Source organism: Pongo pygmaeus, chromosome 16 (assembly GCF_028885625.2).
Source record: "Pongo pygmaeus isolate AG05252 chromosome 16, NHGRI_mPonPyg2-v2.0_pri, whole genome shotgun sequence".
NCBI lineage: Eukaryota > Metazoa > Chordata > Mammalia > Primates > Hominidae > Pongo > Pongo pygmaeus.
Window position 1 is genome coordinate 67,783,156 of NC_072389.2, and position 17,512 is coordinate 67,800,667.

The 17,512-nt window shown below is 46.7% G+C and overlaps 1 protein-coding gene and 1 pseudogene across 6 annotated transcripts in view; one reads left to right on the forward strand and one right to left on the reverse strand.

Annotated features, from left to right (window-relative positions):
* Positions 1-1,626: 1,626 nt before the first annotated feature.
* Positions 1,627-17,512, forward strand: part of TLN2 (talin 2) — a 449,658-nt gene continuing 433,772 nt past the window's right edge. For 2 of the 6 annotated variants that reach the window (XM_054451016.2, XM_054451019.2), the window contains exon 1: positions 1,627-1,830. The gene's annotated coding sequence lies outside the window, so the exon portion shown is untranslated. The remainder of the gene's footprint in view (positions 1,831-17,512) is intronic. The other 4 variants (XM_063652682.1, XM_054451017.2, XM_063652685.1 and 1 more) reach the window with 4 other exon arrangements.
* LOC129013853 (uncharacterized) lies at positions 3,025-13,544 on the reverse strand (annotated as a pseudogene).

Sequence of the window (17,512 nt, forward strand, 5' to 3'; positions counted from 1 at the left end):
CAGGCTGGTACAGAAATCAATAAACATGTACTTTTTAATCAACCCCTGAGGTGGCTTGCTGCCACCACTAGTTATTCTGTCAGACTGGAGAATGTTTAAAAAGGTGTGGTGAACAAAAATACCTGTACAATGAGAAATTGTGCCCTGCAATTTTTAGGACTTTCTCAAGTTGCAAAGTAATTGGTTCTCTCACTGTGCATTGATAATGTATACTTTGTTAGCTTTACAGTTTATTTTCTGCAATAAGTTACAAAGTTGTACCCTAAGGTTACCTTTGCTGTTATGATGCAATCCGGTTCATGAGCCTGGTTAAGGACAGGGTATTGTTCTCACAGAATGTCCAGCCTTATCCAATGTTCCAATGGACTTATTCAAAATAATTTCAATTTACAAAATCAATTCACTCTCTGGTTTATGGTGACAGCAGTTTCTTTCTCTGAGAAACACTAAAAAGTTGCCAGCAGTTCCATTTGAGTAACTGAATAGATTTGCTACCTATTTCCTGGTCATTCTGTATTGGGATGGAAATAATGTCGTCTTTCCTTTTTTTTTTTTTTGAGACAGAGTCCCGCTCTGTCATCCAAGCTGGAGTGCAGTGGTAGGATCACCGCTCATGCAGCCCCCGAGCTCCCGGGCTCAAGCGATCGTCCCACCATTCTCCCCAGTAGCTGGGACTACAGGCATGCGCCCCCACACCCGGTTAATTTTTAATTTTTTTTTTTAGAGATAGGGTCTCGCTATATTGCCCAGGCCGATCTTAAACTCCTTCGGCTTGAGATCTTCCTGCTTTGGCCTCCCAAAATGCTAGGAGTAAAGGGGTCATGGCTAATTCTTGTTTTTTTAAATTACTAATGTGTCCCTAACAGATAAATAAAAAAGTAAAATTACTCACAATTCCGCCAATCACTGAGAGGCTTATTGGTGTTTATCTATCCAGTCTTTTCTGCCTTTCTCCATAAATCACAGTTTTTAAAAACGGGATCATACGGTACATAGTGTTTTGTCTCCTCACCCCCTTGAATAACCTTCACATTGTGCCATGGTATTTACAGTATTTACTAATAATGACTGTAAATGTAAGAGGTATATAACTGACTTTATTCAGGGCATGGCAAGCAGGAGTGAATTATTTTCTTCTTATCAACAGAGCACGCCCCTACCGCCACTCATCCCTATAGTCGTTCTCTAAATTCCTAAGTGACTCCTGACCAGCAAGGTTTCAAGGTCCTTGTGCTGAAAGGAGCAGGCTCGCCTGGGGTCACGGCCCTCCGCTTCGCAGCAAGACCCCACAGCCCACCACAGCCCTCCAGTCAGCCACACCTCGCTTCCCCCAGGACCTGGCCAGTGGTCCCGAGCGGGCACTATGAGGACCTAGGGGCCCCAGCCCACAAGGCGCTGTGTCCTCCAGTCATCCCCTTTACACAGCAGAGCCCCAATTCTGGGAAGCCGGGGTCACCCCAAGCCTCCCTTCCCGGTGACAGCTCGGCCGGTGCATCACCTTCCCTCGCTGACCCTTTCAGCATCACCCCGCGTGGGAGGAAACCCAGGAGGGGCGCCTGAGCCTCGGTGGCGGCCCAGCCCCGCTGCCGCGCGGCGCCGCAGCCGGACCGGCGCCGCGCCGTCCCCGAATGATGACGCGCTTCCTGCCCTCCCAGCGCTCGCGGGCAGTGCGCTCGCGCTCGCCCTCGGCTCTTGTTCCGCGCCCGGAGCCAGCGGCGGCGGCAGCGGCTGAGGCGGCTGCGGGAGCGGAGTGGTCGCCCAGCGCGCGGGGGAACGCAGGCTGCACTCCCGGGCAGGCGCTCTGCAATGAGACAGTAAATGCATCCCCCGGTAAGGCGCACGGCTCACTCGGGTTTTCCTCTTCCTCCAGCTGCATGCACGTTGTATGAATTTCTCGTGTCTTTTCCCTCCCCTCTCCAGAAGGAAAATGTGTGGTTTTTTTTTTTCTCCCTTTTGCTTCTCGTGAGTGATGCCAATGCAGGAAAAACCCGTAAAGCTCCCAGATTTGATGGTCTAGGAGGGCTTCTTGCAGGAAAATAAAAATAAAATGAAATTAATGCACCTGTCTATTGCACATGTATGTTTCACTGCGCTGGACCCGGGCGCAGCGGTTTGCAAACAGCCTCGCAGCCGGCGCCAGAGAGCGGATTCCTGACCGTGGGCAGCCGGTCCCCTCCGGGGCTCTCGCTGGGTTTCCGGTAACTGGGCTTTGAAAAGCGGCCCCGCCTGCATAGAGTGTCCCCTCGACCCCAGCCGGGCCCCCGCGCCAGGAGAGTTGGCGCTGGCGGAGCGGCTTCATTCCAGCACTGGCCGCCGGGACTCCAGCGCCACTTTGCAAACAAGTCTCCCGCCGAGGCTCTGGGCTAAGACAGCCCGCCAGTGCGGAGTTCCTTCTCCAGTGCCTGACACTCAGACCTGCCGATCCCACGACTGCCCTTTATTTGGCAATCTCGCCACGGGCGAACTGCTGGCCGCTGAGCGACTAGGGCAGTGCCAGGCCGAGAGCGGGGACAGGCTTTGCATCCAGTGCGGCTGGCCTCACACAGACTCAGCGGCTCCCTCTCCTTCCTCGGTCCCACGAGCTGAAATTTTGCGCCCATTGGAAGCTGGAGGGACCTGGAGACGAGTATTTCGGGATCCCTGAGGGGACCGAGGAACGACTTTCGAGGGCGCCATATTTTCAGTGGGTCTTGACTGCGGAGGGGAGGGGGCGAGCAGTTTCTGGGTCCCGGAGAGAGCCCCGCGCCCCAGTCGGAGAGGCCTGATCGGTTGCCGCCGGGAAAGTTTGCGCGCCGAGGCAGGCGCGGAGGCGGCCGCGCAAGGCGCGCACGACTGCTGTCCCTGCAAGGGCGCGCGGACTACAGCGCGTCGCCACGCCAGCCGGCGGGGCTTGGGGCCGAGAGCCGCAGTCACGGACAGCGTGCTGGGCTTGCCGCCTTCCTCTGTCCCGTCTGGACCCGGCCTTGGGGCTCCGAGGCTCAGGGAACACGCCCCTCTTCCCCGCAGCTACTGCTGCCCGGGCGCTCAGCCGGAGCCGAGCGCTTGGCGGCGTCCCGGGGCTGGGCGCCGAGTGTAGAGCGTTCTCCCGGTGCCCGGGCTCGCCTGGGTGCTCCGAGGGGCGCGGTAGCTCACTTCCTGGGGGAGAGGAGGGGCCTTGGTTCGTGGATCGGGACCAGGGCCTGGCCTGTGGTCGCTCCGAGGCCGCCGACCAGCCTGAGCTTCCAGTCGCCTCTTTGGCTTTGGCGGCGACAGCAGTATCGCCCGCGGCTGCGTGTTCTGCTCTCGCAGCTCGTGGAGGCGAGGAAAGGAGGGCGTTTCCAGAAGTTGGGGCTTCAGGTGACGCGTGGGGAAACTTGGATTCTTGCTGTCCGTGAAGAGCTGGGACAACTTAGGCCAGAATTCCTGTGTCTCATAGTGAAAAGTTCTGGTTCTTTCCAGAAGATGAGAGAGGAATGAACTGAAGTGTTGGCGTTGTCAAAGACATAATTAAAGACGGTTGGGTAGGGATGATGTCTTGGAGAAGTGGACCCCAAAATACACGTAAATTGCCCTGGTGCTGTAGGTACCACTTACTTTTCCTTTAATAGTACCTGGGTGTGTTGAGTTGTGGCATTGTAAGGTTGCACGCTGACCTCCCTTCTCCAGAGCTTGGAGGCAGCGACCTCTCTGGAGTGAGGGGGAAGCGGCAGTGGGGAATCTTTACTTTTGAAATAGACTGTGACCTCTGCTTTGTTACGGGACAGGGCACAGGCGTGTTTGCCGACCTACAGGCAGCCAATTGCAGGAACGTGTTCTCCTTGGAGTGTTACCGAAATGATGTCATAATATTGAGTTTTTGTCGGCACTTCGGGTCTCTTCACTGAACAGGCTAGAAGGGACCACAGAAACCTCTGGGGTTGGGGGTTAGGTATGCAGAGGGAGGGGAGAGGCTCTCCTGTGGGAGATGTGCCTGGAGATGTTAGGTGTTAGGCAGCTCTTTCCCTGATTCATTTCATGAAGCGCCTGCAAAAGTGTCTCCAATATGAATGTCAGCCAAGATTTTACCTACCTTGATTGCTTATTTGAGACCTCTATGCAAAATCAGAGGATGGCGGTGGGTGTGACAAGTGGCCTTGAGAGAAGAGGGATGCCTACACGAATGCCTTTTTTTCATTGAGCACTAGAATAGTGGAAAACACCCAGAGCCCAAGATACATTTTTCCAAAATTAGCATAGCTAATTTAGAAGTGAAATCAGTTGCAGAAAGCCTCAATCCATTTTAAGTTTCCAGTCTTAGAGGGAGTACCTTAATCACAGAAACAGGTCTCTTCAGACTGGGGAAGCCACTGGTTTCTTTCTGCCTTTGTAACCATTTAAGCTATCAGGGAGATACCAAAGAGTATTAGAGGGTCTCTCTTTTTGGCATTGATGTGGGGCTTCTACCTCCAAAGAGAAAGCGAACTTTTAACAACTTGACCCTGTTGAATGAGTTACCAGGGATATTCTGTACAGGCATAGGCTATATATGTGTTTTGAACTCACCTACTGCTGACTCATTCAGGTTTTTCCAAACACTGTTCCATAGAGTATTTTTAAGTGAAATTAGGGTTTAGGAAGAGGTGAGTATGTTATTTTCTAGTCAGTACCTTTCTTTTCTCTCTCAAAATTAACCTGATTTCCCCTCCTTTACCCCTCACTCCCAGAACATCATTAGTTCTCTAGAGCAGTAAAGGACGATTACAGGTGGTGAATAATATAAATTTTCACCAACTATGCTCAGAAAAAAAATCTATGCATCTAAATAGGTATTTATGCATTTTAGCATTATGCTTTCTAACTACATATATGCCACATATATTTTATACATGTTAAACCTTACATAATAAAAAAGAGAAGCTTTATTGCAAACCCTCCAATCTTTATTCCCAAGTTTACTACCTTAATATTTATCTTTTTTTTAATGCCTCTCTCAACAAATTGTTATACATTGTGCTTTGTTGCCTCTTGCCTGATTCTTTTTTTTTTTTTTTTTTTGAGACGGAGTCTTGCTCTGTCACCTCAGCCTTCCAAGTAGCTGGGACTACAGGCACGCACCACCACGCCCAGCTAATTTTTGTATTTTTAGTAGAGACAGGGTTTCACCACGTTGGCCAGGCTGGTCTCGAACTCCTGACCTCAGGTGATCCACCCGCCTCGGCCTCCCAGAGAGTGGGGATTACAGGCATGAGACACCGCACCTGGCCAACCAGATTCTTATCATCATAACTTCATGGCTTGACCAAAATTCTTGCATTTTTTTCCTTTTAAGATTTTGTAACTTCAAAAGGTTAGAAAACGAGTATGTTTTGGAAAGTTGCCTGTCTACCAGTCTGTGTAGTGGTGTTGTGATGTGTGTGTGGCATGTCCAGACTCTTGAGACAGTGTCTGCAACTTGTGATCTGTGACATTATTGCTCCAGAACTTTTGAGTCATAATGTTTTCTTGATGATTTTGAGTGGTGGTTGGCCAGTAGAGGAAGTACTCAGAAAGAGTTGAATAATTCAGTTATTTTTATTAGGTACAAAATTTTAAAGACGAGAAGGAAAACATAATAAGCAGGCCTGGAATTACAGCTTAACGTACCCACTGGTGCCTTTTTAATTACAGTACTTTCCCCAGAACTTCTTAATCGTATTACTTTTATATCTAATAAGGAGACTAGTTAAAACATAAGCCACACATAACTATTACAAATAATAGGGATAAATGGTGGGTATGACCAGATGTTTTGCCTAAAGTTCAGAGTTAGGGAATCTGAACTCTGTCAGATTTCCCCTGCAGGGCCCACACCCCCTCCTCAATAAGCTGGAGAAAGGCAAAGAAGTCAGGGTGGAGGAGGGGAAGATAACATGCTTAAGGTAGACCTCTCTTGTGTGTTGACCACCCTGACAATCTTTGGCTCGGGGCAGGTGCCATTTGAATAACAGCTGGTGGACAAGGTTGGGTACAAAATGCTTTAGTTGTGAGAGTCTTTATATGTCACCCAGAGCTATGAATTAGGACTGGGCTCATTTGCCACCCATTTCACAGTGGAGTTTCAGAGACAGTGCCAAGACCATGGTTTTGTTTTTCTCTTAACCAACAATTTAATTTCAGTCAAACTGATGCTGTTCTGAAAGTGTAGAACAAGGAATGAACATTTCTATTTTCTTTTTACTCTTTTAGCTGCAGTTTTAACAAACATAATTCCCTACGTCTGTTATTCACTCATTCAGTGTATGTTTTTGAGGGTTTACCATGTACTTTATGCTGAGAAGATATCCCCTGCCCTTACAATGCCCACACATTGTGTTCCGAGGAAGTGATACTCTTTTGTACTTTGTGTATCTAGTAGCCAGGGCGGGGGTGGGGAGATGAGAATGTGATGAAATAGTAACTGAAATACAACATTATAAAAAGATGAGAAAAGGATGTGACCAGGCAATTCCCAGAAGAAGGGATGCAAATTATTGCATCTCTTGTCACCTTCCCTAGTGGACAGAGAAATACAAATTTAAAAACAGATATTATTTCCTGTCCATACAATTGATAACATCTTTTAAAAGGTTGGTAATACTCTCTGTTCGATGGGGCAGGGTGGGAATTCTCAGACCATTGATATAAGTGTGAATTGCTACAACTTTTGGGAAAAGCAGATCATTTCTGTGAAAGTTTGGAGCACACGTGCCATGTGACCCAGCAATCCCACATTTGCAGCCTTATTTTACATTAGGAAAAACATTGACATGTAAGGATCTGTGTGTAAGGGTGTCTGTTGTGGGATTTTTTTCAGTAAATAAACTAGAAGCAACAAATATTCATTAGTAAAATCAATAAGGTACATACATAGTATGGATTATTTTGTGAGGGTTGTGCATAACATTATTAAAAATAATACATAAAATAAAAGCTAGTTACAGTGTATCATATGTATGTTGCATGACCGTATTTCTGATTTTTTTTATTTTTTTATTTTTTTGAGATGGTGTCTCACTCGGTCGCACAGACTGGAGTGCAGTGGCTTGATCTGGGCCCACTGCAACCTCTGTCTCCTGGGTTCAAGTGATTCTCCTGCCTAGGCTTCCTGAGTAGCTGGAATTACAGGCACCCGCCACCACATCTGGCTAATTTTTGTGTTTTTAGTAGAGACGGGTTTCACCATGTTGGCCAGGCTGGTCTCGAACTTCTGACCTCAAGTGATTCACCCGCCTTGGCCTCCCAAAGTGCTGTGATTACAGGCATGAGCCATTGTGCCCGGCCTTATTTCTGATTTTAAAAAAGAAGCCCTATGTGTATGACCTTGGAGAAAGATGTGTAAGGACACATAAAACTTAAATATTGTTTAAGATTAGCAGTGAGGAGGGAGAGGTAATTAACTTTCTCCATGTACGCTTCAGTTGGTTGACTTGTTCAAACACGCAGGCTTTTCTATATGAAAACAAGTTAAAAAATATTTGGTTAATGGATAAGAAACTCACCAGCAACCATTTAGAAAAAAAGGCTGGGAAGTATCACGCTTACTTTCTCTGATGCCTCTTACTGTAATCTCTTATCTCTTTGGAAATTTTCAATTAATTATTTTCTAAAATCTTTGATTTCTCAACTTTTAGTAGAGTATATATACCTTCAGTGTAAAGGATAGCTTCAGAAAAAGCTGTTTCTCTCTGCCCCAGGAGGTGGTGAAAGTAAGAGCTCAGGAAAGCTCTTACAAGCGCTCTCCTTTGTCTTAACTTTCTCTGATCCCATCCTGAAGGAAGACCAACAGTGGCCCCTGCAGGGAGAGCTTCTGGCCAATTGAGAAGCCTTTCTTTTTTTTAATTTTTAGACAGGGTCTAGCTGGAGTGCAGTGGCATGATCTTGGCTCACTGAAACCTCTACCTCCTGGGTTGAAGCAATTCTCATGCCTCAGCCTCCCGAGTAGCTGGGATTAAGGGCATGCACCACTACTCCCAGCTAATTTTTGTGTTTTTAGTAGAGATGGGGTTTCACCATGTTGGCCAGGCTGGTCTGGAACTCTTGGGCTCAGGCAGTCCACCTTCCTCGGCCTCTCAAAATGCTGGAATTACAGGCATGAGCCACGGTGCCTGGCCTGAGAAGCCTTTCTAGATAGCAGCAGCATCTCCTCAAACTTGGTTTTCCTAATTGAGGCCCAGAGAGGGCTGGGTTGGTGTTTGAATCCAAGTCTCTTTCCATACGATCTCTGGCTTAGCTGGCTATTCCACCTCTACCATTTTTAACCCAGCCTCCTAATGTGATTTTTGAAATCTTGATAGAATGATGAGTTTTTGCCAGTTGCAGCTAAAGCTTTCAAAAGCATTTCACATTTTATTTTTATTTTTTATCTGAATAATATTTTTAGAGACAGGGTCTCTCTGATGCCCAGGCTGGAGTGCAATTGTACAATCACACCTCACTACAGCCTCAAACTCCCGGGCTCAAGTGATCCTCCTGCCTCGACCTCCTGTGAAACTGTGGCTACAGGAACTTGCCACCATACCTGGCTAATTTGTATTTGATATTTTTTTGTAGAGACCATGTCTCACTGTGTTTCCCAGAGTGGTCTCAAACTCCTGACCTCAAGTGATCCTCCACCTTGACCTCCCAAAGCACTGGGATTACAGGTGTGAGCCACCACACCCTGCTCTACATTGAAAAAAGTACATACTGTGTGACTCTGTGAATCCTGATGGGAGATCCAGAATCTCAACCCACTGAAAGCCAGGGCTGTGCTGCACAATTTGAAAACCATGCTTGAGATTACATCAGTGGTTCCCAAACTAAAATGCATGGAAATCACCTGCAGGGCTTGTTAAACCCCAGATTATTGGGCCTGAGTTTCAGATTTGTTGGGTCCTTGGTGGGGTTTGATTTGCATTATTAACAAGTTTCCAGAAGAGTCTTATCTTGTGGATCACCCAGAGAGGGCTGGGCTGGTGTTTGAACCCAGGTTTCTTTCCATACGATCCCTGGCTTAGCTGGCTATTATGCTTCTACCATTTTCAACCCAGACTCTTAATGTGATTTTTGTAATCTTGATAGAACTGATGAGTTCTATGGAAAACCACTGGTTTAGAGGAACTAGCTACCTCTCTTCCATGGGTCTTGTGCTGTTTTCCAGCCAGCCGTGTTATGGATGTGATATGGTTTGGTTGTGTACCCATGCAAAATCTCATCTTGAACTGCAGTTGCCATAATCCCCACGTGTCATGGGAGGGACCTGGTGGGAAGTAATTGAACCATGGGGGTGGCTATACCCATGCTATTCTCATGATAGTGAGTGAGATCTCACGAGACCTGATGGTTTCATAAGGGCCTTTTACCCCTTTGCTTGGCACTTCTCTCTCCTGCTGTCATGTGAAGAAGGACGTGTTTGCTTTCCCTTCCACCATGTTTGTAAGTTTCCTGAGGCCCCCCAACTGCCCCCCGCCCTAGCCATGCTGAACTGTGACTCAATTAAACCTGTTTCCTTTATAAATTACCCACTCTTGGGTATGGGTAATAGAGTAAATTGGTACCGCAGAGAGTGGGGTGCTGCTATAAAGATACCTAAAAGTGTGGAAGTGACATCAGAACAGTTTGGAGGGCTCAGAAGAAGACAGGAAGATGTGGGAAAGTTTGGAACTTCCCAGAGACTTGTTGAATGGTTTTGATCAAAATGCTGGTAGTGATATGGACAATAAATTCTAGGCTGAGGTGGTTTCAGATGGAGATGAGGAACTTCTTGGGAACTGGAGCCAAGGTGACTCTTGCTATGCTTTAGCAAAGAGACTGGTGGCTTTTTGCCCATGTCCTAGAGACCTGTGGAATTTTGAATTTGAGAGAGATGATTTAGGGTATCTGGGAGAAGAAATTTCTAAGCAGCAGAGCATTTAGGAGGTGACAGCATAAAAGTTTAGAAAATTTGTAGCCTGACTCAGTAGAAAAGAAAAACCCATTTTCTGGGGAGAATTTCAAGCCAGCTGCAGAAATTTGCATAAGTAACCAGAGACCTTTGCAGCAGCCCCTCACATCTCAGGCCCGGAGGCCTAGGAGGGAAAAATGGTTTCCTGGGCTGGGTCCAGGGCCCCCTGCTGTGTGCAGCCTTGGGACTTGGTGCCCTGCATCCCAGCCGCTCCAGCAGTGGCTACAAGGGGCCAAAGTACAGCTTAGGCCATTGCTTCATAGGATGCAAGCCCCAAGCCGTGGCAGCTTCCACTTGATGTTGGTCCTGCAGGTATGCAGAAGACAAGAATTGAGGTTTGGGAACCTCTGCCGAGATTTCAGAGGCTGTATAGAAATGCCTGGATGCACCACTGCACTCTAGCCTGGGTGACAGAGCGAGACTCCGTCTCAAACAAACAAACAAACAAACAAACAAAAAAAGAAATGCTTGGCTGTCCAGGGAGAAGTTTGCTGCAGGGGCGGAGCCCTCATGGAGAACCTCTGCTAGGGCAGTGCAGAAGGAAAATGTGGGGTTGGAACCCCCACACAGAGTCCCCATTGGGGCACTGCCTAGTGGAGCTCTGAGAAGAGGGCCACCCGTAGATCCACCAACAGCTTGCACCACATACCTGGAAAAGCTGCAGAGACTCAACACCAGCCTGTGAAGCAGCTGAGAGGGAGGGTGTACACTGCAAAGCCACAGGGTCAAAGCTTTCCAAGGTCATGGGAACCCACCTCTTGCATCAGTGTAATGTGGATGTGAGACATGGAGTCAAAGGAGAGCATTTTGGAACTTTAAGGTTAAATGACTGCGCTATTGGATTTTGGACTTGCATGGGGCCTGGAACCCCTTTATTTTGGCCAATTTCTCCTATTTGGAATGAGTGTATTTAGGCAATTCCTGTACCCCCTTTGTATCTAGGAAGTAACTAACTTGCTTTTGATTTTACAGGCTCATAGGTGGAAGGGACGTGCCTTGTCTCAGATTAGACTTTGGATCTGGACTTTTGGGTTCATCCTGCAATGAACTAAGACTTAGGGGGACTGTCAGAAAGGCATGATTATGTTTTGAAATGTGAAGACATGAGATTTGGGAGGGGGCGGGGTGGAATGATATGGTTTGGCTGTGTCCCCACGCAAAAATCTCATCTTGTAGTTCCCATAATCCCCACAGCAGTGGGAGGTAATTGAATTATGGAGGCGGTTACTGCCATGCTGTTCTTGTGATAGTGAGTGAGATCTCACGAGATCTGATGGTTTTATGAGGGGCTTTTCCCCCTTTCCCTGGCACTTCACTCTCCTGCTGCCATGTGAAGAGGGACATGTTTGCTTCCCCTTCTGCCATTATTGTAAGTTTCCTCAGACCTCCCCACCATGCTGAAGTGTGACTCAATTATATCTGTTTCCTTTATAAATTACCCAGTTTTGGGTATGTCCTTATAGTAGTGTGAGAATGGACTAATACAGGTGAAAGTTAGAATCTCAGTCAAGGGACATTTAATGCAATTCTGCCAATTTCCCCAAGCTGGGAAAAATTAATATTTGAGTCATGTTACTTAATTCTTGTCTGAATTTGTTGTAGATATTTGGGGATTTAATGATGTTTTATAGATAGATGTATGTTTCATCAGCATTGAAAGTGAGAATTCATGGGTATCATTTTAAATAGTCTATAGTGAATTCTCTTGGGAAAGAGGAAATTCTGATTCCTGTTTTTTTTCGTGTCATACATGCATATTCAAGATTTTATGTCATTGATACCTTTTAATAAAAAGTTGGCTACATGTGAAGGGCATTGAGACTAATATGGTGACCAGATGATAAATGTGGCATAAATTGTGTCATAATCTGATCATTCATGCATTTTTTTGGAGGAAATTAAGTGCAGTAGCCATTAATTTCAACAAATGTTTATTTCAGTGTCAGCAAAGGGGTTATGTTCCTGTTTTTTTTCTTTTTTTTTTTTTGAGGTAGGGTCTCACTCTGTCACCCAGGCTGGAGTGTGCAGTGGTGCAATCTGGGCTCACTGCAGCCTCTGCTTCCTGGGTTCAAGCAGTTGTCCTGCCTTAGCCACCCAAGTAGCTGGGATTACAGCCATGTACCACCATGCTCGACTAATTTTTCTATTTTTAGCAGAGACAGGGTTTCACCGTGTTGCCTAGGCTGGTCTCAAACTCCTGAGCTCAAGCGATCTGCCTTCCTCAGCCTCCCAAAGGGGTTTTGTTTCTAATGATGCTTATCAGTGACACATAAGTGTTTGGCTGTCCTTTGGGACCCTTGCTTGTCTGGATGTCCTTGAGAGATGTGGATGACCCAAAGCTCGAGCAGAGTATTCCCTAAAAAGCTTTCCTTCTCACTGGTCTCCTAGTTCTAAGATTTTTTAGCAGATGAATGTTTATTCTGTTTTCAGCCAGTTAGTTTTAATTTGTTTTGTTTATTTTTAGAGACAGGGTCTCGCTCCATCACCCAGGCTGGAGTGCCAGCCACTTAGTTTTAGAGCCTTGAATGTTTTTCTAGTGATTTCCTAGGTCAGCTCTAAGCAAAGCAGAATTGGTAGTGATAGTGGAGTGCAGGAAACAAAGAGACCTGGAAGGGAAATTGTCATGAAGGAGGTCATGTTTAAGTGGGGCTTTGCAGGATGGGTTTCTTCTGCAGTGTTCCTGGACCTACCTGCACATTTGAATCACCTGGAGGTTCTGATGTAGTTGGTTTGGGATGGGGCCTGGGCATTGGTGGGTAAGTTCTCCATGTGATTCTAATGTGCAGCCAGGGTAGAGGACCACTCACCTACAGTCCTCTGAGTCACCTTGCCTCATTCTTTGGAGATTTTAGCATCTGGCCCACAGTCCCTCCTCCCATTAACATTTTTGGTGACTTGAACATCTGTATAGGTTGTCCACCCAATTCTCAACCTCTCAGTCCCTTCACCAACTCTCTTTCAGTTATCTTTTCCTCTACCCTGCTTCAGCCATTGCTCACATGGTTATCTCTAGACCACTGATTATAGACAAGGAGGATATTTGGCAATGTCTAGAGACTTTTTTTGGCTCAACTTTGGAGGAAGAAGAGATGCTATTGACATTCTAGTGAGGCTGCTGAACACTCTGCGATGCACAGGACAGCCCCAGACAACAAAGAATTATGCCATCCAAAATGTCAGTAGTCCCAGGGTCAAGAACCCTTGCTCTAGTGTCTTTGAAGTTTTTTTTAACCCCAAGCCATAGGAGAAATATATCTTATGTGATGACCCAATACAAACACACAGAAGTTTCACAAAACAGTATTTACTCTTACTGGGTGTAATGCACTTTCATACTTTCTATTGTTTCATTAAAACAATAAGATGCTGTTTCTGACCCACTAAACTGATTTCACCACCTACTAAACTTGCACCCCATTATTTTAAAAATATAGTTTTAGACCTTATCATTACTGATAACTGCACCTCCAGCAAAATCTTGACAAACTCACCAGTCTGACCGTCCCCTTTTCTCTTTTGTCTTATTGCCTCTAGTACTTGGTTCCACCTAGCTTTCACCTACAAGGCCTTCTGACCTGGTGGCCCTTTCTTTTTCATTGTCCATCATCCCTTTCTTGTCCTCCTTACCCAGCTCAGATTCTTGCATATACGCTCATCTCCCTTGACCTTTCCCCGCTTTGTCTTACTGTCCTCGGAAACAAAACCCCATCCTTGGTTAAGCCCACCCTCTGCTCACTCTCCTTCAGCTCCAGGCTGATGATCCTGCCTAGAGAAAACACATATCTCTCTGCATTGTCTTGCTTTTAATTTATGGCCACAAACCTCAAGGGGACTCTTGACACTTTCAGGTCCACTATGTTTCTATACCTACTTCTCAGCTGATGACCTGGCTTATTTCACTGAGAGAAGAAGCAATTAGAAGCTACTTTCATCATCTTCCTATACTAAACTTACTAACCTACCAGCACACACGTGTGAATGAGATCCTGTCCTCTCTTGGCTTTCATACATGCAGCTATCTCCTTTCCCTTTTGCATCATCAGTTTCCCACTCTGATGGATAGTCCCCATCAGAAACATGCAGTAGTACCTGTCATCTGAAGGAAAAAAACAGCAGTCTGGGTGCGGTCCCTCACGCGTAATCCCAGCACTTTGGGAGGCTGAGGTGGGCGGATCACGAGGTCAGGAGTTCGAGACCAGCCTGACCAACATGGTGAAACCCCGTCTCTACTAAAAACACAAAAATTGGCTGGGCATGGTGGTGTGCGCCTGTAGTCCCAGCTACTCGGGAGGCTGAGACAGGAGAATTGCTTGAACCCAGGAGGCAGAGGTTGCAGTGAGCCGAGATCGTGCGACAAAGCGAGACTCCATCTCAAAAAAAAAAGAGAGGAAAAAAAAAACCAGCAAGAAGAAAATACTCTTGACCCTGTGTCCTAGTGTGCTGTTCTTCCATTCCTCTACATGCCCTTCATAGTAAAAATATTTGAAAGAACTGTCATACTTGCTGACACCATTTCCTGCTCTCTCATTCTTTCTTGAACTCACTCCAATCTGGCTTTTTGCCAATTTTTGTTTTTTGTTTTGCCATGTTGCCCAGGCTGGTTTCAAACTCCTGGGTTCAAGTGATCTGCCTGCCTTGGCCTCCCGAAGTGTTGGGATTACAGGCATGAGCCCCTGTGCCCCTCCCAGAACCACACTTTTATTAAGGTAGTGGCAATACCCATGTGGTACAATCCAGTGGCTAACTCTTTAGTTGTCATCTTCTACAGGCTCTCCTCAGCATTTGGCCAGGTCATTGCTTTCTCTTTGGAACCCTTCCACTGGCTTCCATGTCACAACCTGGTTCTCCTACCCCCTGGCTTCTCCAGCTCCAGGCTTCTTGCTGGATGTTTCTTCCTGGCTTAAAGTTGGGGGCGCTCTCTCACCTTTCTCTTCATTAGGAATCTGCTCCAGGATCACCTCTTACGAGGTCACGCTGGCATCCCCTGGCCCCTGTTCTCAATGCTTCTTCCTTATTTTTCTATCATTTATTATTCCCTGATATTACATACAGGACTCACTTATTGTCTATCTCACTGCATTTAGAATATAAGCTCCAGAAGAGAAATCATCTCTGCTGCTATATCCCCAAGTGCCTACAAGAATGCCTGGCACATGATAGGTACTCGACAAAAAATTCTTAATGATTGATGAAGGAAACTTGCTGGTTAGAGGTTAGCCTTGGATGAGGGAATGGAAGTCTTTTCCAGACTTGAGCTAAGGAAGAGCATAATGTTGAAGTGGAAAGCAGTGTCTCATGGTGCAGTATTTTTAGGTCATGTGTTGAGAGTTAGGGGTTCAAGTAGTGAATGAAGAAAGCACATCCTTGTTAAATACTTGTTGAGTGATGGAAGGCACCTGCAGAGGACAGCTGGATGGAGACAAATGGTTGCAGTTCTCATCTTTATCTCTGAAGGGGGCACTTAAGCAGTCTACTTGGCAACTTTGTCGCTGGGTTGAAGATGATAAATGGATTTGTCTGAAGTGTTTGTCATGGACCTTAATGTTCTGGTGACTTGTTTTGGTGAATCACTCATCCCCAGAGTCCACTTCTTCACAGGGGGAGATGTCTCCTTCTTCTCCTAAGCATTTGAGCTCATTGGGGAGTTCAGTGGGCCCTCTCTGCGCTGCTTTCAGACACCCAGGTTAAAAGATCCCCAAAGCATTCTCGTCCTGTGTTTAAATTAAATCTCTCTTCTTTCTTCATTTGCATTGCTTCAATATAGTCCATTTAATTACTTGGCACCGCACCTAAGTCCTAGTTTCATGTAAGTGAGGCTATTTCCCAAGTGTAGCCCGAGGTCATGCATGGCGGATCTTCCAAGGGGGGCGTGGATTATTCCTGGGTTTGGGAGATTACATGGAGAGTACTTTAAGAGGCTTAATTTTCTCCTTGAAGGCTCTCTACTGGACTCAACACCTGTCACTCCTAGGCTCTCCCTGATGGAGTTAAAGGAGCTTGCCCTGTGGGTAAGACATCAGCCAAGGGCAGCCTGAGGTGCAGTCACAGAGCAGTTAGGTTTGGTACACCCAAGAAGACAGGATGTTTAGTACACCCAGGAAGACAGGGCAGATGTCTGTGTGGGACAACTCAGTAACTCGAGGGAAGTTTACTTTTATTGTCAGTATTTATTTTATTTTAAAGAAAGGTGGTTGGAATGGTTGTAGGTGGGTGTCTCCCTTTGACAGGGAAAGAACTGAAGCTCAGAAGGGTGTGACGCTTGACAAAGCTGGCCCTAGAACCCTGCTTCCTCCTTTTCTTGGGATGTGCTGTTGGAACCTGTCTGTAATTCAGGGTTGCGGTTCTTAGCCCTGGGTACGCTTCAGAATCTCTAGGGAAGCTTATTAAAACTGCTAGTTCCTAAACCCCACCTGAGTCACTAAACTGAATCGGGAGCCCTAGGGAGGATCCTAGGAGGATTTCCCATAGAGGGTCAAGGCAGCCAGGAGACTGGGGACAGGCACCCTGCAGGGCACATGCCTGCTGGCCATGTACACTTGACAGACCCGACTCCTTTCTGAGACACAACACCCATCTCAACTGACTGGGTTGCAGTTTGCTTCTCACTCCTGCACCGCTTCTGGTTTCTAAGACCCTGTAGGGCTCCATTTAAAATGCATACAGAAAGGGCTTTTTATTTTCTTTGGGGTAATTTAATTTTCTGGCATTTTCCCAATGTGTTTTGTCCTACTTAGGTGAGAATGAAAGCTGCATTTAGTGTGAGGAAGTCACCTCTCTGAGGGCTTTTATGAGTCCTCTTGATTAGGGTCCCTAGGTGAGGCTGAGACTGGCTCTGGGGTGGGGTTTGGGTTTAACCAGCTCTTGGAGAAGCTGGTGGGGAACCAGAAGCTGGCTTGAGTGCTGCTCTGACAGAAGGAGCAGAAGGGTACAAGCTGGCTGTGCAGGGATGGATTTTAACAGTAATAAAGGATGGTAAATTGTTGGCTGGTTTTTGCTGGTGAACTTGTCACATGTTTGAGTGCCCTGATCTTGTGACAGTAGCTATAGGCTGGAGACGGCCCAGTGGAGCCTGCAGCAATGCCTTGTCGCACTGAGCTGGCTCTTTGATGAACCTCAGAAGTTGTTTAGATGGAGCTTTATGAATGTGCCTGGTGAAGGGCCTAGAGCAAGCCCTGGGGAATCCGAGAAGCATCAGGTGGCCGTATGCCTAACCATAGGGACAGGAGAAGGGCATTTTTCTCTTGAATTGGAAGCTGACGGATTGTATTAGTTTTCTGGAGCTGCTGTAACAAAGTACCACATACTGGGTGGCTGGGATCATAGAAATTTACTGTGTCCGTTCTGGAAGCTAGAAGTCTAAGAGCAAGGGTTTATTCCTTCTGAGGACTGTGAGGGGGAGCCTGTTCCATGCCTCTCTGCATTTCTTGTAGAAGGACATCTTCTCCCTGTCTCTTCATTGTCATCCCTCTGATGCAGGGCAGATGAGCCCCAAAGTGGGGCTTAGTCCATGAGGGTTCTTGGCTTTGCCCAGGAAAGAATTCAAGGGCCAGCTAGAGGTAGAGGAAAGCAGCTTTGTTGAAGCAGCAGTGTTACAGCTTTGGCAGTGCGACAGCT